Below are 23,316 nucleotides of genomic sequence, written 5' to 3'. Positions count from 1 at the left end.
TGTGCACATGCTCTCTGTCTAAAATAAACAAATCTCTAAAAACTGTGCAATTTGTTGCGTTTTGTTTACACAATGAATATAATTTCAATATAATTGTTAATCTTAGCTGTTTAATTCCATCAAATAGCAGTTGTTTTCTTTTCCTTATCTTTGTGTGACAGATTTCAAGAGCTAAAAGAAAGTCAACATCATATTTTGAGTAGAAGTTAAGTTTATTTGGTCACTACAGGTCATTGTTATAAACTATACATAACTCCCTCTCCCTCTACGGAGTCTTAAGAACATACAGCACTTGCAGGTGGGCAGACCTGGACTTGAAATTGTCTTTTCCCCATACACGACTTTGGATTCTCAAGCAAAATATTTGAGTAACTCCCATCACTGTTTCTTTAGGTATAAAACAGAAACAATGATGCCTACTCTGTGGTGTTCTTTGAGGATTAAACAAGATGATGTTTGCTAAATGTTTGGCCCATGGTGTGTAATCCCTCCATGAATGGTATTATTATGAAAACTGATGACTGAGGGTGGACTCCATTTATCCCGCAGCACAGCTTTTCCCCCAGGGCCCTCTTTAGTCTTGAGTAACCTCTGCCTGAAATTTAACGTTTTCTTCCATTATAAGTATAGGCAGCAAATAACATCACTTTTGAGACTGGTCCAGAGGCTGAGCCTATGGCTGTAGGGAGGTATTGCTTAGATTTATTTGATGTTTCTAATTTCCACCTCTTTTTGAAGTTGACATTCTATGGCAAAGGTAGGCATATTGTGGGTCTCAGGCCACATCCAGTTCCCTGCCTATTTTTGTGAAAAAAGTGGTATTAATACAGCCATGCCCATTTGTTTACTATCGTCCAGAGCTGCTTTGTCTGACAGAGATAGAATTGACTAGTTTCCAAAGAGACCCTACATCCTGCAAGCCTAATATTTGCCATTTGTCAGTTTAAGGAAAACTTCATTGACCTTGGTTATTAAATGCAGCAACTATTACACATTAGGTCATTGCTGATTCATACATAGTTTTTTCTCAGATAGAAATTGATAGCCAACAAAACCTTCAAAATCAAACCCTGTCTTAAGCCATCAACCAAACAAGGTACAGGGGATTTAAATATCAACAACAACAACACACCACTGCACACAAAAATAAGTCATTGCCCTAAAATCTTTCCAGTTGAAAGGTGGACACAGCAACCATGATACAATCATGGGAAGAGCTATGATGTAAGAAATCATAGGTAATCTGTGAGGACATTTGACGGGGTTCTTCAGGAAGTCCTTAATGATCAGTCTATCTGTGTTGTTACTACAATAGGTAGTCCAGGAAATGCACTCTGTGCTCCTTCCCTCAGAACATTAACATTTGCTTTGGGGTGCTGACACTAGCTCATGAAACACTAGCAAGGCAGAAGCACAATAGTTACTCAATTATGCATGGGGGTTTAAGGTCATGGGTAACTGTAGTCTATGAGAACAATGTGTGATGGTAGGCAGAACATTGGGTGTGCTGAAAAGATCTGGAACAGCTTCACAGAAGCGGTTGGATTTGGCTTACTCCTGACCCTCAAATCTGCATCTTACTGTGGATTTAATGACTTATCTATTGATCAAATTTACTTGACAGCCTGATTTTGGAAGAAACAGAGGAAATACTGTACATAGCAATTATCACCTTTACAAATAATTTTCTAAGATGGGTTCTTTTATAGTTATCTGATCTTTACTTTGTCAAGATTGTTTTCATGGGGGACTTTGTGTTTAGATCACACTAAAGTAACTTATTTTTTCCTTCTAAGGACAAAATTTGTTGATTAAGTCTCTACTTGCCCTAAGTATATCCTTCCTGACTTTATAGATGTTTATCATCTTAACTTCTAAACATTTTTTCCCCTTGTGGCAATGAGCAAAGGTCACTACATAAAAAGAAACAAAGGGTATTCTTTTATAGCTAGGATGAGACACCATCACTTGTATGTTGGGGGGCACAAAGACAGGCTGAGGAGTGCAGAAGCTTTATTGTGGAATAAAATGGAAGGCTGCAGGTGTACCCCATTTGAGTTTGTTGGCATGGGGAAGTTGGAATTGGGATCACTAGAAGTGGGACATCTTATGTGATTGTTTTGGGAGGATATTTGGCTTTCTGTGGTGGGTGTTGAGTTGGAAGCAAGGGCAAACTGTAAGGGGAGCAGTCATTCATTCTTGACCATGTCCTGAATGTACTGTGCCAATTGCCACAGGTGTTGAGGTCTGGTTCCCAGGTGGTTGCTACAGATTTTGGAGTGGAATTCTATTGTTGTATATGGTCTGGCCACTGTTTCTGTACTCAGCCTCTGACTTTCCCATCTGAACAGTTTTATTTATTTTTTTAAGGTTTTATTTATTTATTTGAGAGAGCATGAGCAGGGAGAGAGAGGGAAAAACAGGCTCCCCACTGATCGGGGAGCCCAATGTGGGGCTTGATCCCAGGACCCCAAACCAAAGGCAGATGCTTAACTGATTGAACCACTGAAGTGTCCTCTATCTGAGCATTTTTATTTTTTATTTTTTATTTTGAGAGAGCATGAGCAGGGAGAGAGAGGGAAAAACAGGCTCCCCACTGATCGGGGAGCCCAATGTGGGGCTTGATCCCAGGACCCCAAACCAAAGGCAGATGCTTAACTGATTGAACCACTGAAGTGTCCTCTATCTGAGCATTTTTATTTTTTATTTTTTATTTTTTTTAAAATTTATTTATGATAGTCATACAGAGAGAGAGGGAGAGAGAGGCAGAGACATAGGCAGAGGGAGAAGCAGGCTCCATGCACCGGGAGCCGGACGTGGGATTCGATCCTGGGTCTCCAGGATCGCACCCTGGGCCAAAGGCAGGCGCCAAACCGCTGTGCCACCCAGGGATCCCTATCTGAGCATTTTTAATTGTTTTGCCCACCCCATCACCTAACTCATTCCAATTTTTCTTACTTTGATGAATCTTTGTTTATTTTCTTTTTCTTAAAGGACGGGGATAAGATCTGACCATCTATTGCAAGTAGAGATTTTCCATAGGTTTATGGATAGACAAGATAATATTTCTGTTTTATTTTTTCTATCTGAAGAGGATTTGCTTTTATCTATCCTGTTAGTGTACTTTATTGTGTTAGATGCGTTGGCTTATTTATTTTACTTTGATTTTTTCTTCCAGTTTTATTGCAATATAATTGGCAATAACATTGTGTAAATTTAAGATGAACAGCATAATGATTTGATATATGTATATATTTTGAAATGAATGGAAATGGTAGAAACAATTTTAAATTTAACTCGGTTTGGGATCTGTAATTCATTGCTCAAAATATATTAGAGATGCAACTTTATAACTATCATTTTAAGATTACAGCCTTTTTGTATGCCAAAAAATGTCTGTCACATTCCAGGCAATATAATCAAAGGTATAGAAATTGCCAAAATCCTTATAGTGGGAGCTTGGAATGGTTGGTATAATTAATTCATCTTTTTTACACTTAGGTGGTGAATATTTATCTATAATATATCTGTCTGACTTTCAAGAAGAACTGTTTAACTTTCAATGAAATACAATTCTTGTCAGACATCTAATTATAGACATTTATTACAGTCAAAGCCCTAATATTATCCTATATGTTTAAAAAATCATGCTAAATATGTCAAGAGCACAAATAAGTATGGATTTTGAAAGACAATGTGTCCCCTTAATGTTATTTAAAGCTGTTGATGGCCAAAAGTCTTATTAGAACAATCTTTAGTTTCTAAATTAGGAAGCCTTTTGTAATAACAGAGGAAAGAATGATGAATTACTATGTGCTATTTGTTTAGTTAAAAAAAAGAAGCACACAAAATAAACATATGCACTTTTGTTTTTCTCCAAAAGACTGTTGTTTAATTGATGAGGCAGCTTCCATTTGATGGTGTCACAGAATCAAGAAAATAGTATACCTCTATATTTAGTTAAGCAAGCACAGGTACTTCTCATAGTTTTTATTTTCCAATATTTCACCTATAATCATTTTATTTTAGACTCACATCCCAATTTTTTGAACTGTTGACTTCATTGATGAAGTGCCTCCATGGTCCACCTAACCTGACTCTGTCTTCTGTGCCTCAGCAAAGGGCTTTTTGGCAGTTAATAGCTAACGTTTCTCTTGGTAGGCTTTTCCTTGCTGGTGTTGTGACCAAATCTTTCATAAATTTGTTCTTGTGCTTTTAAATGCAAATTCAAGTCTGTGGGAGAGAAAATATTTTGAAAAATCTTGCCCCTCGCTTTGTGATTTGCATATTGGAACAACTCATGATCTACCTTTCAGATGCCTGCCGACCGCAGCTTGCATGATGTGTTCTGAACATTTTATAATTAAAATAGATTGCTTTACCTCTTGAGTTTCACTGGGATTTTCAATATATCCAATTAAATTTTACCTTTGAAGCCAAAATTACAATGAGCAGAACAGTGCATTGGCTACTATGCCTTGGTTGTTTGAAAATATTTAGAGATTATTTAGGAAGATAAATTTTGTTTGATAATGTTCTTTCTAGGTTAGGCTGAATTTAGTACCCTGTAAAAATTTCCAAATTATATGCATTTTCTGGAAGTTGTTTTGAACAGACTTTTTAATAGTACGTTACAACCAGTTAATTAAACTTAATCAATGCATGTCACCATTAAAATGGTACTGAAAGTCGATAATCTTTGGTTGAATATTATAGTCTTTACACACTTATATTTCTAAGTCATACTGAACACCTCATCTGTGCAGACACCTTATCACCTCCTTCTGGGCTATCAGGTCAGCTCTATTCCCACCCCCACCCTCTAATGCATCTTGCCATTTTATTTATATGAATATCCGAAGATATTAACAGACAAATAGTGAAGAGAGGTCCCCTGAAAAAAAAAAAAAAGGCTATTTTAGTTCTCTCAGAGCATTACTGACTAGTTTGCAGAATTGAAGGTAGGAAATATCCAGAAAAAATGTTCCAGACTGTGTATCAGATACCTCTTCTATGTTACTCCAGATCTTCTCAGATTTACCTGTCTTCAGGGACTTTGGCCAGTTGTCTTGGGTCCTGCTATATAAATATTTAATTTGTATTCACTCCAAAACAATTTTCAAAGTAAAATATGGTGCTTTTAATAATTATGCCATAACTGGGACAGTGTCTAGTCAATTAGAATATAAAGCCAAGCTAAGTCTGGACAAGTAACTTCTGGTGGCCATCATTGGACGGTGATGCTCTGGCTTGCCCTCTGCAGCTATTACCAGGGCTTCCCTGTTGACTCCAAGGGGTAAGGATTGTGGTCTCAGGTCCATGTCCAGGCAGGTCAACTTAGAAGTGTGAGAAAATTAATACCTTGTGGAGCAAACCTTTGATCAGTTGGGAACAGGAGCTTGTGGACTACTTTCTCCCTGTTTCCTTGAACAAACTATGTAAGAGGTAGTTGCATAAAAGGCCTTTCCAAAGACAGTAATGGACAAAGGAACAGTCAGGCATGCGCTTTGTGAAATGATGGGCAGCTCTTCCTCATCCCCTGCTTTCTTCTCCCTTTCTCTCACTCTTACTCCATGAGATTTCACTTCCTAATAAAGTGGTTCCAGAAAAAACTATGCCTGAGGCTCTGCTCTCTGGGTCACCAGGCTAAGAAAATCCAGAACACTTACATCCTTAAAAAACATTCTTGGCACTGTTATAGAGAAATGCATTGAATATATTCTAGCTAGTGCCTTGGGAAAGTAGCTACGAGTTCTTGGTAGAGGGCAGCTATAAAAATAACAGGTCAGGGCCTTAAGAAGTATGATTTTATGAGCCAAGACCTATAGAAGATCTAACTATTTTTGCAAAGGCTCTTGACAGCAGAACCCCATTGCAGCGGGACTTCAAAAGTGCTAACAAAAGTAAAGTGTGAGAAATGTGGCTCCCACCCAAGGGAAAAAATTGTGAAAGAAGAATATAGAAATGGAATTGCACCATAAAGTAAGAAAGTGGAGAAGCTGGTCTCCATGTAAAATGGCATAGAAGCAACAGTTGTAGGAAGCAGTTGTATGCAGAGGCTGAGGGGCAGAAAGCATATGCCTTGTGAAAACCAGCCAATCTGGAAACTTACACTAGCTGCACTCTTCCTACAAAAGTCTCTTGCAGATAGGTCGGCTCCAAACTGCCCAGTCATATAAATGGTGTAATAGAGAAGGACATTTTGCATACAATATCCACCTGAACAAAGATGCTATATGTGAAAGGGAAGAAACAAGCAGCAAAGATTACCAACAGAGAAAGGGTATTCTCCAGAAAAGTATTGCAATAGGATAGATAAAAACATTTTAAAAAATAATAAAATTTTCATAAATTTAAAATAAATCCCATTTTAAAAGGTATATGATGACACAGAAATGCAAGAACTCAGGAAAGAGATGGAAGACGGGGTGGGTATGAAACATAGGCTAGAGGAACACATGATGGAAATATCACAAAACAACTAACGATCACCAAAATGAGGATGGTATTGGATGGGGTCCAAACATGAGTAAAAAACATCAAGTAACATGGAGAGTAGAGATAAGAACATTCATTAAAAAAATGGGTACAGTGTTAAAAATATTAAAGAACATGCAATAGAGAAACTGGCCCAAATAACTTGTGTTAGATAGTGTTTTGACTATCTCAGACTAAAGATAAAAATAATATGTACATGCATATTGGATTCTAATTAGTAGCTTTGTTTTCCCCAGTCCTGTGTGTTAGTAATTCTGAAACTACTTCTGGGCATACTAAAATTGAGCAAATAAGTAAATATTTTGAGGATAATCGGCTTCAAGTTTCTTCTCTCCCTTTGATGAGCTGGATTGCAAGCATGAAGAAGGTAGGGACTAAAATAAACCCTCTGATATGCAATGGAGTTGAAGGTATCTGTATAATCTCATGATTACACATGCATTAATCCATCCATACATTTCCAATTCTCCTTGTTAAAGGAGCCAACAAGCAAGATGTCTCAGTACCAATCACACCTGGATTTTGAGAACTAAATACCATTCTCCAATGAAATGGCTCAGGTAAATGGTTTCCTTGGAGAAATGGCTGATTCTAGGGTTGTGGCAAGGAAAGTGTAAGTTGAGTTATAGAGCAACCTTTTGTGGGAAGCAAGAAATTAATCAAAGAATGATGGAGACTCCCCAAAAAGCTCCAGGAGCCAATCTACAAATGATCTTCCTGCTGATCAGTTCTGGGACAATGTAAGCATCAAAATAAATAATGACAGAAGGGATTTTTTTAACTCCTTGGATAAAATGAGAATCATTGGTACTGATGTGAACCAATGAATGAATGAATGAGTGAGTGAGTGAATGAGAAGGACAAGCTCCTCCTTACTGTGAAAACCAATGAAGAAAAGTAGAAGGAATGATGGTTGGGAATGACTGTCATAGAGTTGATGACTCAAAACTTGTGGGTGAAAGTGTGAGTTTATGTGAACACCCTGTTTCCATTTAAGTGTTTCCCCACAAGATACTTACTAGTTACAAAGGGAAAATAAATAAATTGTAGCTTCAAAGCAGAGAAACTTTTCAAACACCACATCCCTCAGGGGATCAAAGTTAACTTTGAGACAAACCAAGATCAAGTATCTTTTGCTATGACTCACTGAGATCACAGCACCACTTCTGTGGCATTTCTGTCAAAAATGTAGAACTACAACTAATCATGATAAAACATCCAATTACACATATTGAGTGATATTCTCAAAATAATTGGTCAGTCATTAAAGAAAACAAAGTGTAAAGAATGCTTCAAATTAAAAGGGACCAAAAAAAAAAAACAAATTAAAAGGTACAAAAGAGATGTGATAATTAAATATAATGTGTGACCCTTTATTAAATCGTGGATTGAGTGAGGGAGACACCATGGCAGACATTATTGAGACAATCATGAAATTTGAAAAGAGACTGGAAATTAGATAATAAGATTGTACTAATATTAACTTTCCTGAATCTGGATGTTGTTCTTGATCATATAGAAGAATAGCCTTGTTGTTAGGGAGTATACTGATATATTTAGGGGAAAAGAGTGTAATGTCTACAGCTTACTCTCAATTGGTTAAAAAAATACATGTGTGTGTGTGTGTGTGTGTGTGTGTGTGTGTGTGAATGTGTATGTGTGGAGAGAAAGAACACATACAAATCGTAAACAGTTTGAGTAAAATATAAACAATGGCTAGAACTTGGTAAAGAGAAAAATTAGAGTACTTTCTACTCTTCTTGAAACTTTTCTATATGCTTGAAATTTTATCAGAATTAAAAAGATTAGACAAATAAATATAGGTGACAGGCCAAAGAGATTCAACATGTGAATTGCTGAAGGAAAGACGCAAAATAGCAGAACTGAAAAATGTGTTTAAATATATAATACATTAAGCGTTTCTCCTGAATGGATAAACAACTTGAATTTCTTTTTTTAAAGATTTTTTTTTGTCTATTCATTTGAGAGAGAGAGAAAGTGAGAGAGTATGAGCAGCAGGAGAGGCAGAGGGAGAGGGAGAAGTAGACTCCCTACTGAGCCGGGAGCCCAATGATGGGCTCCATTCCAGGATCTGAAGATCATGACCTGAACCAAAGGCAGACAGTTAACTATCTGAGACAACCTGGTGCCCCAACAGCTTGAATGTCTATTTAAGGAGTACATCAAGTCCCAAGTTATATTCAGCCCAATCAGCCCAAGTCATTTTCCTGTAAAGCCATTGGAGTTTGAGGATAAAGAAGGAAATTTTCAGGATCCCTGGCACAGCGGTTTGGCGCCTGCCTTTGGCCCAGGGTGCGATCCTGGAGACCCGGGATCGAGTCCCACATTGGGCTCCTGGTGCATGGAGCCTGCTTCTCCCTCTGCCTGTGTCTCTGTCTCTCTCTCTCTCTCTGTGTGACTATCATAAATAAATAAAAATAAAAATAAATTTTAAAAAAATTAAAAAAAGAAGGAAATTTTCATGCAGTAGGGCAAAATAAGATGCAGGGGTGGAGATGGGAAATCAACTTTATTTTTTCTTTTCCATAGCATCTTATGACAAAGACATCCAAAGAAACCATGAGTAAGCTAACCTTTTGATGCTTAGTCAAAATATCCTTCAGACTTAAGGATGACAAGTAAATAGTTTTGAACTTGAGCAAAGTTCCTATGAGCTCATCTAAGGAAGCTGCAAGAAGATGCTTTATGGCTAACTGAAAGATCTGAAGAGAAACTAGAATGAAAGGATACCAGTAAGCATAGCATATTTAACAATGAAACCAAGACAAACACAAATATGGGTGCTGAATAAACTGGTAAAGAAGAAATGACACACTGATAAAATCACAGTGCAAAGGCAAAAGAAATTGAGAAAACATAATGATCTTACTTGTAATACCTGAAATCGAAGGATAAATGTTAAAACTGACATATTTAGTCATAGATGTGTAACACTGAGAAAGTTATGGAAATGCATGTGGACTTTTTTTTTTAAGAAGAGCAAGGATAACTCTGAAATAGATGGATAATGGGCAAAAATTACTCTTGGAAGACAAAAAAGTTTCTATAAAGTCACATGAATAAAGATAGTATGGTATTATTGTATGACCAGACAGATCAAGGGATAACAAATAAACAAACAAGCAAAAAAAGCCCTCTAGAAACTGACCCTAATTCAAATGTTGCATATGATGAATGAGGAAGGACAAAACATTCAACAATCTAGGATCTGACTATGGGGCAGGCATCTGGAAAAAAATGAAGTTACATTTTACATCAGAAATAAAGTTTAGGTTATGCTACAGGAAAAAGGACCCTAAAATCTCGTGACTTGATTCAATCCAAAAAGGGTTTCTATCTCATTTATGTTATTTAATATTGTGGGCAGATTGGCACTCTGCACCAGTCATCACTGCTGTCACTCTGGAATCCCAGCCTCTATGTGACACAACTGCTAGTTACCTTGCTGGAGAGAAGAGAGAGAACAGAGCAAAGTACGTACCATCTCTTAAAGCTTTTGACCAGAAGCGACATAGATTACTACTTCAGCTCACATTTCATTGGCCAAAGTAGATCGATCACATGGTCAAATCTAGTGTCAAGAGGGTAAAAGAAGAAAGGCACCAAATATTGTTAGAGTCTTATAGTCTGTACTAGATAACCCACTCTAAGGTCAAGGAAGCATTTTTAAATGAACAAAAGACTTAAATATAAAAATATGAAACTATAAAATGTACTAGAAGGAACTGGGATAATCCTTTTATTACTCTAGAGAAGGCCAATTTCTTCTAACTATAAACCACATTCCAAAAGCCATTAAAGAAATGGATACATTTTATTATACGAACACTAAAAATGTTTTCTTGGGAAAAAATTATAAATTCTGTCAAAAGATGAACTGCAACATGGTTAAAATATTTGTAACTTATGACAAAGGCAAAACATTAATCTCTCTAATATGTAGCTTCTATAATTCAATAAGGCAAAGGACCAACAATGTACTTAGGTGAAGAATTGAACATATTGTTCACAAAAAGGGAATATAGGTAGCTCCTAAATGAGTAAAAGATGCTTAGCCTTGTTCAGATGAGATAAATGCAAGCAAAATTACACTGAAATATCATTTTTGTTCATCACGCTGACAAAATTACAAAACTTTGATGACACAAATATTTTGGAGAGGCTCATTTTTTGCCTATTGGAATGTAGACTGGGACCTCCCCTCTTCGGGCAAAACTATCACTACCTATCAAAATTACAAACTCGTGTATACATCGTACTAATAACTCAAATTCTAGGCATTTGTCCTGAAGATAAATTCAAGCTCTTGTGAAGTAAAGGAGTACATGACAAGTGCACATAGACAAGAGTGCTACTGAGAGAAACTACCCAGGGCTGTGCAGAGGGTCTGTTGTTGGAGATGTGCACACCACTGGTTACACAGAGAACAGAAAGTGGAATTCTGATTTGGGCTGAAACATGCCAACTAGAGGCTTGTTGATAGTTTACACTTACTTGTGCCCATACCAAACACTTACCCCAGTATAATATATTTGACAATTCTTCTCTAAAGTAATTGAGTTGACACTCTGGAAAAAAATTAGGACAGCTGGGAGAGGTGCTAGTGCTCAGATTTGGAGGTCCATCTCATAAGAACTATTTTCAAAGCAAAAAATTAAGCTTTATGGTAGAAAGTCTTGTCCACAAGCAGAGAGATATTAGGCATTCTTCCTAGTACCACATTCTAAATAAAGTGTGAGCAGAATGTTCACATTCCCCAAACACTTATAAAAAACAGGAGTAAAGTCAAGTAATGAAGAGAACTTTTAAAAGCTCTTATTGGTATCCCTAGAATGATTTAAGAAGATGGCATATATAAAAGAAACAAGAACTGGATGGGAGGATAAAGATAAGGATATCTCTTTGACTATAAAACAAAAAGTCAAGAAAATGAAAAAGATGAAAAATTTGAAACTTGAGAGGATCAATCTAGAAGGCTATCCAACTATTTATTTTTTAAAAGATTTTACTTATTTATTCATGAGAGACACAGAAAGAGAGGCAGAGACATAGGTAGAGGGAGAAGCAGGCTCCATGCAAGGAGTCCAATGTGGGACTCAATCCTGGGATTCCAGGATCACGCCCTAGGCCAAAGGCAGATGCTCAACTGCTGAGCCACCCAGGCATCCCAAGGCTATCCAACTATTAAGAGTTACAGAAAAAAGAAAATGTAGGAAGAATTTTCTTAAATACATGACAGAAAAATAATTTCCTAAGCTGAAAAAAGATATCTCTTTAAGACCATAAAATATATATAATATGCAGTCAGAACATAGCAGTGGAGCCAAGGAAGTAAAAAACAATCTCCTACATTGCTCCTTGTTAGGTAAGCGAGATCTGAAAATATCTACGTGTAAACATTATCTAGGTGATTATAAAGGTAACCAGAACAGAAGGCTTAGGCAGAGGACTGAATTGTCCTAGGTGAGCCACTTTTGTCAAAACCCAAACCCCAGAAAGTCAGGAAGTTCTCAAAAAAACAAAACAAATCTAAACTAAACCTCAAACCCAACAATGAAGGTGGTAAGCTCATGGGACACAGTAGCTAACTGCAAGAGCTGTCCATGGCCAAAGCTGAAACAATTTGAGCAAGAGAATAAAGTAGCATTGGATTATAATTCAAAATATAAAATAAATCTCTGTAAGTCTATATCAATATGGGTGAGTGAATAAATGAATGAGAGAGAAGAGACAAGTCTTTTTTTTTTTTTTTTAAGAGACAAGTCTTCCACGCAGAAGTATTGCAAATAATTTACTCTTTCAACAAGTGTCAAACTCCTCACTCTTAACTGTGGGCTGTGACATAGTGAGCTCCGTCCAAACATTACAGTGTGAAATGGGGAAAAAGAGTAGCTTTACAGTGGGAAAAGCTGACAAACACTACTTGAGTTAACAGGCAAAGTTAACATCAACAGTGATAAGTCATGTTGGTGGCATGTACTCTTGATCTGATGTGCTGAGAATGGCATTGTTCTTCTGTGATCTTCCTTCCCAAAGTCTGTAACCCACTCCAACCATTAGAAAAACACTGAATCACTTCTGGGTCTTTGAGCCTTTTGTAGTATTTGTTCTTCTCAGTTTAGTATCTGATATGTCTTCTATCCGAGGACAAAAAAAAAAAAAAAAAAGAAAAAATACACTAGACAAACCCCACTTGAGGAATAGTCTACACACTACCTGACCAGCACTTCTTAAAGGTGTCAAGGTCCTTAAAATACAAGTGTGAGAAACTGTCATACCCAGGAGAAGCCTAAAAGGACATGTGCCAAATGTAATCTGTTCTTCTAGATGGGGTCCAAGAGCAGAAAAAGAATATTGAGTAAAAACTAAGGGTGTCAGGTTTGATCCAGTTGATAGTGAAATGAAATGGAGAGGCCAGGCAAAAGTGGGGTGGTAGGTACTAGGGCATATTACCGGTGGAATCGGTGTGAGGCGATAATGGCTTATGCCCTTATATGGGGCTTTGGGCAAGGTGTGGTTCCTGTTTCCTGAATAGGTCCTGTTTTTCCCATGATGACGTGTCCTCGGGCAGTCGCTAGTGGTGGGAAAGTCCCAAGGCGAGGGTAACAAGATGAAAGATCTGTCGCCATTTGTTGGTGCCTCCCGATCCCCCTTGATCCCCCTGGCCCAACAAAGGGAAGTTGAATAAAGCATGGTTAAGTTAATAATAATATGTTGTTGTTGGATCATTCATTGTGACAAATGTGCTGAAACAATGGATAATGTTAATAATGGAAGCTGGGTGGAGGTATATAGGAAATCTCTGTACCGTCTTTGTCATTCTTATGTAAATCTTAAACTATTAAAAAATCTTAAAAAGTTCATTTAAAAAATCAAAATCCTATATCTTACCCCAAATTTCTGCCTTCTCTGAAGTGGGTCAGGTGCCACATAGTCAGGATTGTTCCCTGAGCTCATGTCAACTTGGGCAGACCCTGTGTCTGTTTTAGTCTCCTGCTCACGTCCTCATTTGGCAGGAACTTCAAAGGCACCAGGATTAGGGGAATTTCTGAACATTTATCACTGTTCCTAGATCCTGGATCCCTTCTTGAAATCCCTGGAGATCTCATTATCTATTTCTAACCCTGTGCTGCACCACCAGCTCCCTGTAACTGTAATCACCACATTCCTGGCCTCTGCTCTAACCTCCTTCCTGCCTCTCACCACTTGATATATTTCTGAAGAAGAATTAAAGCATCTGAACTCTGAAAGGAGATTTAGACCAGATAGATATAGATATAGATATAGATATAGATATAGATATAGATATAGAGATTGATCCAGGGAAATGGAGGGCTCACTGCTGGTCATGACATTCTGGGCAAACTGACCCCTGGCCCGGTATCAAGGTTGAGTGTGGCCCCTTCTTGATCACCTAGCTGATCCTGACAGCAATTCTGTTTTCGATTTCATGTTATATGTGTTATACATATACACCAAAGCAACCTTGTGGGTGCATGTGTGTTGGAGTGTGTGCCTGTGTCTATATTTATGAAGTTTGAGTCCAAAGTCCTTGAAATTTTCCTTTTGTACCATGCAGTGTTTTCTCTAAGACTACCAAGTGGGAACACTTGACCAGGAGTAGAAGAAAAACTCTTGGCTAAAAAGACACACTTTCAGTTTTTTGAATATTCTAAATGATTTTTTTCCAAATCTTTTGGAGTAAATAAAAGATAAAATATTTATCCAGTGTCTTTCTCCTTGGGCACTAAAGCTCTTACAACTCCTTTCCAAAAGAGAAGGTAAGCATGGGTTTGATTCATTAGTTAATGCAGCAGAGTGTGAAAAAATAGAATTAATTTTGATTTTTAAGCCTTGGTCGATATTTGCCTTTAGAAACAGAGATCACATTTTTCCTCATCAAAATGAACCTAAGAATATTATACATTTGAACAAATTGTTGACCATGTGAAGTTACTCCCACTTGGATGATATGATTAAAATTTTTAGAAGCAATCTCCGAGGAAACAATCTAAATTTAGAGTTGTGTTTTGGAAAAGATATTGCAGCCATTCAAAATAATATATTTACTCTAGAACTTTTGCAAATTGCCCCTGGCAGTCTCAACAATAATAATAAAAATGGAAAAAAATGGAGACATCTCTGAAAGTATATTACTGGTACAGAGGTGTGGAATTCTGTGGAATTTCTTCTGTGTGGTCATATATTTGCAAATACCCATGCTGGAAATGTGTTATTTTGTCCTTTCCAAAAATCATTTTAGACTTTTTAGACAGAATAAAAGAAGATGAAATCAATTAGAACCTCCCTGAAACAATCCCACCAAATTTCGTAATATGTTTTAGAAGTGGAAAGAAAGATATTTGAGATTTGGACGTGTAGTATACAAAAACTTGGGGTGACTTTTAAAAGCACTAATATTTCTCAGTGCTTTGCAGTCCTCAAAGGCAATCAAGTCTGATATTTACACTAATTCCCATTAATGAAGGATGGTCAGAACAAAGGCTGGCAAGGACAAGGGGCACCCCCTCCCTAAGAGGAAACCACCCTTAAAAGGATTTTATACCACCCTGGTGGGAGCCCTCCACCCTTTCCTGCGCAATATGTAGATGACAAAAACCTGATTGGGTGACAGGAGTGTAGAGGGCAATCAGATTTAAAAGAGCATCCAAAAAGTCCATTAAAATCCCTCTTGGGTTTTAATTCTGCTGGCAACTCTCTTGGGTTCCCTCCCTCTTCGAGAACTTTGTACTATTGCTGGCTCAGTAAACTTTGCTTTGCTGCCCACCACTCTTTTTGTGGGGGCTAGCTCTTCATTCTTTGAAGCAAAGTGCCCAAGAATAGTGAGCCCTGAAAGAAAGATCCTGCAACACCATCAAAGCAATAAAACAAGAGTATGATCACTTAGATTTCAAGGAAAAACACATTGTGCCTGCCAACTCTCTGTGATCCCTTCTGATGTTCAGCATTGAGAGAAAGTTCCTAGAATTGGCCATGCTAAAGTAGATCCAGATCATCTTTTTAGTGAAAATGTTGTATAAAGTACTCTACAGGGTTGAGAAGGAACAAACTATCATGGCAAACAGCAGCATGAATGAGTCTCACAATGTTGAGCTAAACAAACCAGACCCAGAACACACTGTGTGAGTCCTTTTTTATAAAGCCCAGAAACAGGCAGAACTAATCTATGGAGTCAGGGCATGGTTACCCTTTGGGGATAACATTTGGAAGGCTTGGAGAGCCCTTCATGGTTCCCATAGTATTCTCTGTCTTGATCCAGGGGCTGGTTACACAGGTGTGTTATTTTTTTTGAATTTTATTTATTTATGATAGTCACAGAGAGAGAGGGAGAGAAAGAGAGAGAGAGAGAGAGAGAGAGAGGCAGAGACATAGGCAGAGGGAGAAGCAGGCTCCATGTACCAGGAGCCTGATGTGGGATTCGATCCCAGGTCTCCAGGATCGCGCCCTGGGCCAAAGGCAGGCGCCAAACTGCTGCGCCACCCAGAGATCCCATATACAGGTGTGTTATTTACATTAATTGAGCTGATTGCGCTTAAGATAAGGGCACCCCTCTCCATCTGAGTATAACATGGTTCAACACAAGATTTAAGACACTCTGACAGTCTTTGCCTCAAGGGAGATCGACTCTTTGCCTAAGGGTCCTGGTAAAGTCAATCCACATTCCATCAAAAAAGCTTAAATTGTGCTTATAAACACACTAAAAGTTTTGCCTGGATTTTAAGATTATTTCTTTAGACCTCAGCTATGATTTAAGTGATTGCTAGAGTCTTGTGAGGCAGGGATCTGAGGAAACCACTTGCTACAAATGCTAGCAGTTCTAGGCATCTCGTTGCTTTTTTTCTGATGTTGGCTGTCAAAAGCATTTTGGATGTATTGAAGTCAAGGGGATCTGCATAAAACTCAGGTAGAGAATTGAATCTTGATTGCCTGGAAATGTTATTATTGTATGGACATTATTCACTCCCACTTCCACCAAAATGAAATTGCTCTGTAGATACAATATTTTCTTAAGGGAATGAGTCAAATATATACAGCAAGTGAAGGCCAAAAGCATCTTACTGTTTTTTTCACTGTGTTGATTTCTTAGAACCCATCCAACTCCTGGCATTAAATTCACCTCAGTAAGAACTTTACTGTTATCTAGGGGACACTATACTTTTTCATTAATTCCATCCAAATTTCCTTAAAGCAAATAAGCAGAGCTGCACAAAGCACGCAAGTTTTGACTTGGCATGCTAGTGAATAAAACTGGTATTAGCACAAATGGTTATTTAGCACTAAAAATAGTTCAGATTGTCTATCATTTCAATTTTTAAAAGAAAACCATTTAAAATCGATCTTGAAACATGGTATTTAGTATCATTACACAGTGTGCGTGATATAGCAGGTTTGGAAATACATAGTGATGTCCTGGAAGCTCTTATCACAGTAGACCACTCCACATTCAAAAATCTGTCCATCATTTGGTAGTTACTATGGCAACAGCCTAATTCTAGAGAACAGGATCACTGCGCTGGCTCACGGGGAACTCTAGGCTTGCTTTCCTCCACTCTCAAGGCAGAAACCGCCATTTCAAGTTGCTGGGGCGGAACATCTACCAGGGAATAGGGTCCCGGTGGCCTGAACAGCAGGCCTTCCTGCAGCCTTGTGTTTATTTGCTTACAAGTCACATCAAGATGCCTTGCCAGGTAGATGCCTTGCAATTACTTGTTGATGCTTTTGGTTTTTGATCAAGACTCTATATTAAGAAAAGCATTTTTACATCATTTAAACATCAGTTTTCCTCTTTCTCTGCTGCTGGAAATCTTGTTACCATTTCCTGGCTGTCGTCAGGCCTCATTGTGCCTGGAGGGAAGTTCTGATGCTACCCGTGGAAATTCCTGCTAATATTCTCCAGATGGGATGGCTGATGGTGGTTTCCAGGCCGGAAGCTTGCCAGGCCGGAAGCCTGCTCTGACTGATGAGGAAGAGGCTCTCTTTTCGCATGTCTGATGCCGGCCCACTGTCCTCCCACATTTCAACATGTGGATTTAATTCTGAGCACAGTAGAATTATAAAAGCTCAGAGTCATGTAGGAATAAATCCAGGAGGCACAGCAAGTTTCTCTCTAGATCTATATAGCTTTTTGCCCTTAAATGCCCTTCAATGTCCATTAAAAAGCAAAGACAATAGAAATGTCTCTTTATATGATGGGTTTATGGGTTGTGACATTTTCTTTTCTCCTATTCAGTTTTCTACAACCACGACATATTAATTTAATAACACAAGGAAATTTATACCTTAATAATTTAGATTATTGCAATTTTAACTCTTCATCTTACAATAGTTTTTTTTAAGGCTTATTAATTTATTTTAGAGAGATAAACAGAAGAGTGTGCAAGTGGGGGGAGGGGCAGAAGGAGAGAATCTTGGAGCCACTTCCCCCATTGAGCATGGAACCAGACACTGGGCTCGATCACAACACCCATGAGATCACCTGAGTCAAAACCAAGAGTGGAATTCTTAACCAACTGAGTCATCCAGGAGCCCCCATCTTGCAATAGTATTAAATCTATAAAAAAGTTGCCAAACTAGAACAAAGAATTCCTGAACTCCTTCATCATTTTCTAAAACCACAGTACAATTATTAAAAGCTTATTTATTCATTGAAATTCTACAGTATGGAGGAGGTTTCCATCTATCTATCTATCTATCTATCTATCTATCTATCTATCTATCATCTATCTATCTATCTATTCCTCTCATCTATCTTTATGTCAATATGGATATTTTCATTCTATGGATTAGAATCCCTTTCTATAATTAATTATTTTATTACTCAAATTCTCCCAAATTTGACCATTGGGAGCCCTTTCAAAATGTCTCACATGTCCTTTTGTCATCAATAACAGTGTCATTCTTTGAGCACTGCCTTATTCTTTGGTGCCTTAAGGATACTTCTAGCTTGTCAATGAAGATGATGTGAAAATGGAGATTTCTACCTGAACCTTGGAAAAGGCTAGGATTAGGACGAGCAAAAATGGGAAAAGGTCATGGGCAAAGCACTACTTCTGTGTATAATGTTTAGTGATTAAGAACAACAAAAAAATCTGTGCCAAAGTAAAAAGAAAAGATGTGCAAAGTTCATCTTGAACTTTCTCTGCCTCAGGCCTGGAATTCAGTCATTACCTCTGAAAATCTCTGTTTTCCATTTATGTATGTATATGTGTATGTACATATGTATGTATTTATTTATTGGAGAATAGTATCAGAAACAAAATCAGAGTGCTAGATAAATTATAGTTTATTTAAAACAAAATCTCAGAGATAATTTTATTAGTTCATCTTTTTTTTTTTTTGCTGTTTTTAAAAATTCAGAACAAGATGTTATTTAAAAATGGTACTGCTGGTACAGAGTATCACATTTAAAAAAAATAATGCTATTTCCTTTCTGATTACAAAAGTGATACATATGCAGTGTGGAAATTTTTTTAAATAGAGAAAGGTACGAATAAAGAAGTAAAACAATTTAGTTCTCATTCCCAAATGTTAATCATAATTAACGTTTTTAAAATTTATCTTTTTTCTCTTTGAATTTTTATACATTAAAAGAAATAAGAAACCATACTGTGCATAATGCTATAGTTTGCCTTTTAAAATTTAACAGTATGTTTTTGAACATTTCTAGGCTATTAAAAAGTCCTCCTAAAATATTCTTTTCATGAGTGTATAATATTACATTTTATTTACTCTATTTCTTGGAAATATATATTTCTCAGTTTTTAACTTTATTTGTAATCTGACAACAAATATTCTTATACATGAATCTTTGAGCTCATCTCTGTATATTGCAGGTCACATTTAACATTTTTAAAATTTATTTTCTTATTTTTCTATAAACTGGTTTATAAATAGCAATGCTTTAATAATTTTTAAATTAGGAATGGGAGCTTTCCAGAATGCTATACTATAGGTTACTACTTTTCAGAACTTAATTAGTTTTCTGTCTTTAGCCCATGCTTACCAGAAAATATACATATGTATTTTTAAAATACATATAAATATATACATATACATAAACACATGTATATATTATACATATATGTATATATATAAATATATATTTATATAAATACATTCTATACATACATATATATCTTATAATGGATATAAATACTTCTATACAGTATGACAGAAGTTGAATTACCATTATCATTTTATCAAACTACTAAAACAATGGTTTTAGATATCAGTTCAACTTTGGTCAGTGCTATATGTAAGTGTTCATACATGTTATGATAAGAATTTCACACACACAAAAGTGGATTTCACAATTATTGTTAAAAAAATAAATTGATAGCATGTGATCTTATTCTTTATTTTTGATAGATTTTGGAATGGTCAGAAATTTATTTGCAATCACTTAAACTTCCCTGAAATGGAAATCCCATAGCTAGGAGTTCAGTCTTCAGGAGATATACAAATGGGTTGGGCTGATGGCACCCATGCTTGAAACCAAGTTTTATATAATTTGATATTTACAGCAGTATTACAAACTCTGGGTGCTGTAGGGTTTTAAAGAAAGGGGGCAGTATATGGATCAAATATTCCTGCATGGCTTCTGGGAGGCAGTTGAACTTGGTATATAGGCGGTATATAGCTCAGCTTCACTAGGGCAATGTTTGTATCATCACAGTAAGAATGAAACAGCTGAAAAGAGTCAGGGAGGACATGTTGTGAATGGAAAATGGCAAAAGTTTCTGGAGAGATGAGCCTGGTAAAATCATCGTCTGTGCTTTCCTCCCTAAATAGCCTTCCTTATATCTGAAGAGCCTTCTCCAAAGATGGGTAAGCCCAATCCAAATGTCAAATCCTCAGCCTAAGGCAAAGTTTTTTTTGTTTTCCCAAACAATGAAAAATCAGTAAAAGTCAGATTATGAAGAGACAGGACATCTCCAATGTCATGAATTTTTGCAATGTGATTGATTACGTAGATACTGTCAATAGTGTATCACAGTCTATTGTGTGATGAGTTAATACTTATTTTGTCCAATTTTTATTTCTTAAAATCTATATTAAGGAGAGGAAAATGTCTTAGAAGGTTTTTATAATGAAACATTCAATGTTCTATGGAAATTGACACGTGAAATTGACAGTAGCTTGTGAAACTCAATGATCATGCGCCTAAATATATTTACAGGCCATTGAGCTTTCAGATATTGCTGAGGCAGAAATAGATGCAGGCTGAGTGATGGAAGTCCTATGTTCCACCGTCACATGGGAGTGCTTTCATTCTCCCCCACCCTCACAGACTGTGTCTCAGTGTTATCTTGATGCAGCCATCTGGCAAAGTGGATGAAGATACTATCTTCTAGCATACTTCTGAGAAAGTTAGGTAGCTCACTTGGCAGGGAGAGGCAAGAAGAGCTAAAAATGCTGCTTCTCTCTGGGAGCTTGGGCTTTTTCTGGGCCCCACGTGGGGGTGGGTACTTCTGCAGCTGATGAAGCCCCAGAAACAGTCTGGTTGTGGGGAGGGGAATGAGTCAGACTCACAGTACTATGTGTGTGATCCAAATAGGTGAACAACCATAGTTTCTACAAATATGATCACAAGGAAAAGATTTTAAGTACAGGGTTGTCACTACATTTTTTACCTTCAGTGGAAATATTTTCCTATTTTCTGAACCATAAATAGGAGCATTGGCAGACATATGGTCTAACAAAAGTATAGAGAGTTTTGCTTTTTTGTTGTAATTGAGGCTCTCTGAGAAAATCTTAGACAAATGGTGGGGTGAGGTTTCTAATATATCCCCTTTTCTTCTCCCATCTCAGTCTGGGATCCTTTCAAACCCCAGGCCTGCAGATCCTAAGCCTCCACAGTCAGAACAGAGACAAGATCCTGGGCTTTTGTCATCCAGGCACTTACAAGTCTAGGCTAGAAACAGCCACATTAACTCATCATCTCAATAAAAGGTTTGTGTGTGGGACAAATTCCTGAAAGGAACCAGACTCATTAAAAGGCATTTCCTCCTTTGCATATTATGTCAGCTTTATTTTTTACTTTTTAAGATTTTCTTTATTTATTCATAAGAGACACACAGAGAGAGGCAGAGACATAGGCAGAGGGAGAGGCAGGCTCCCTGCAGGGAGCCAGATGCGGGACTCGATCCCAGGGCCCCAGGATCACGACCTGAGCTGAAGGCAGATGTTCAACCACTGAGCCACCCAGGTGCCCTGTCAGCTTTAATTTATATTTTTTAACTTAGATGAGTACTGAGAGTCAGATTTCACACTTGAAAGCATTAAAAACTTTCTTTCTAGAATTTCTACTGACGACGCTTCTCAGGGTTATAAATCCTGGAAATAAGTGGTGTTAAAGAATCTATGTTTTCACAGGGACATTCAGCACACACTAGGCTCACTAGTGTTGTAGACAAATCGTCTTAGTCATTGGCCGGGTCCACATGACTTGGCAGGACATGGGGGTCAGAGGGGACATGCTAAACAACCTTTTAGGTGTATCTTCATGGGAACTCAATAAGTGTCAAACGCCCGAGAGGTGATAGCTTGAAGGATAGGCACACCAGATGGATGTCATGGGTCCTCCAGCAGAGGATGGGCTGTCGAGAACACTGAGGGGTCAGTTCTGATTGGCCCAGAGACAGGCAGTGCTGCTGATGAAGGCTGAGGTCCTCCGTTCCCCGGGCCGGGAGATGACAAGTATTAATGACTGCTCTACGTTTTGTCATTCAGAACAGAAATCAAAGAGAAGGCAAGACTGCACACCCTGAAAACTTCTTATCATGTGTAATTAGCTCCTCATGAGGAGAGTCCTATCAGAGCCAAGATATGCTGAGCCCAACTCACACCGGCTCCTGCGTGGAGATCGTGGAGATCCAGGGAGGGCAGCCTCACAGATGATGTATTTATGAGAACTGATCGTGCTCCCGTGGAACAGAGAACACTAGCACAGAGAGCACTGGGTCCGTGCACAGTAGGTTTTGGAGAGAATAACATGTATTTTGACTCAATAAATGCTGCTTGTTTAGGTGTTTAGGTAACTGTGTTTTGGATGTAAGCTCCTGTCATGGCACTTAGCAGCCTGGACTGGAATCACAGGTTTTCTGCTGACATTGAGGTGTCAGGCCTATGACAATGAGATGCTGTCACTAAAGCTGTGGTTCACCACCTGGGACCTGGCTCATCTGGGGGCCTGGAGTGCCAGCTGCTGGCAGCTCACAACTCAGTCTTCTGGGGATTGCCTCTGTGCAGGAAGCTGCCTCACCTCCACTTGTGCCCAAGGCTGTTCAGTGGGACAGGCCTGTTCCTTTGACTCAATAGGGAGAATGTGGCAGGGCCGTGGGACTCCATAGCTTCCAATGGGGCCTCTGTTTCAAGTGCCTCACAGCTCAACCTCTCTGTCTGCCCTTCCTGCTTCTCTCACCCCTCTTCGGAGTGGTCCCTGGGTGTATGCCCCCCATCAACCTTCTGCATGCCAACCTCAAAGTCTATTCCCAGGAAGCCCAAATACAGAAGACACTCTAGGCTCAAGTTGTTGGAAATGGGAGACTTCCACCTATTTTTGCTGTTGGCAGGCTCAGCTTTACCACATTATAAAGCCATCTTGTCTTCCATGTCGTCCAAGGGAGTGATATTCAACAAGAGGTGATTTTGGCAAAGTCTAGAGATATTCTTGTCGATCACAAGTGGTGGAGGGAAGGGGTAGGGATACTACTGGCATCTAGTGGATGCAGGTCAGGGATGCAGTAAACATGCCACAATGCCCAGGACGGCACA

General features: G+C 38.1%; 1 long non-coding RNA gene across 1 annotated transcript in view; it reads left to right on the top strand.

Annotated features, from left to right (window-relative positions):
- Positions 1–22,567, top strand: part of LOC144323908 (uncharacterized) — a 55,134-nt gene extending 32,567 nt beyond the window's left edge. The window contains exon 3 of the long non-coding RNA XR_013389257.1: positions 22,273–22,567. This is a non-coding gene — a long non-coding RNA (uncharacterized LOC144323908). The remainder of the gene's footprint in view (positions 1–22,272) is intronic.
- The last annotated feature ends 749 nt before the right edge of the window (positions 22,568–23,316 follow it).

Source organism: Canis aureus, chromosome 11 (assembly GCF_053574225.1).
Source record: "Canis aureus isolate CA01 chromosome 11, VMU_Caureus_v.1.0, whole genome shotgun sequence".
NCBI lineage: Eukaryota > Metazoa > Chordata > Mammalia > Carnivora > Canidae > Canis > Canis aureus.
This window is presented reverse-complemented; position numbering and strand designations above follow the sequence as displayed.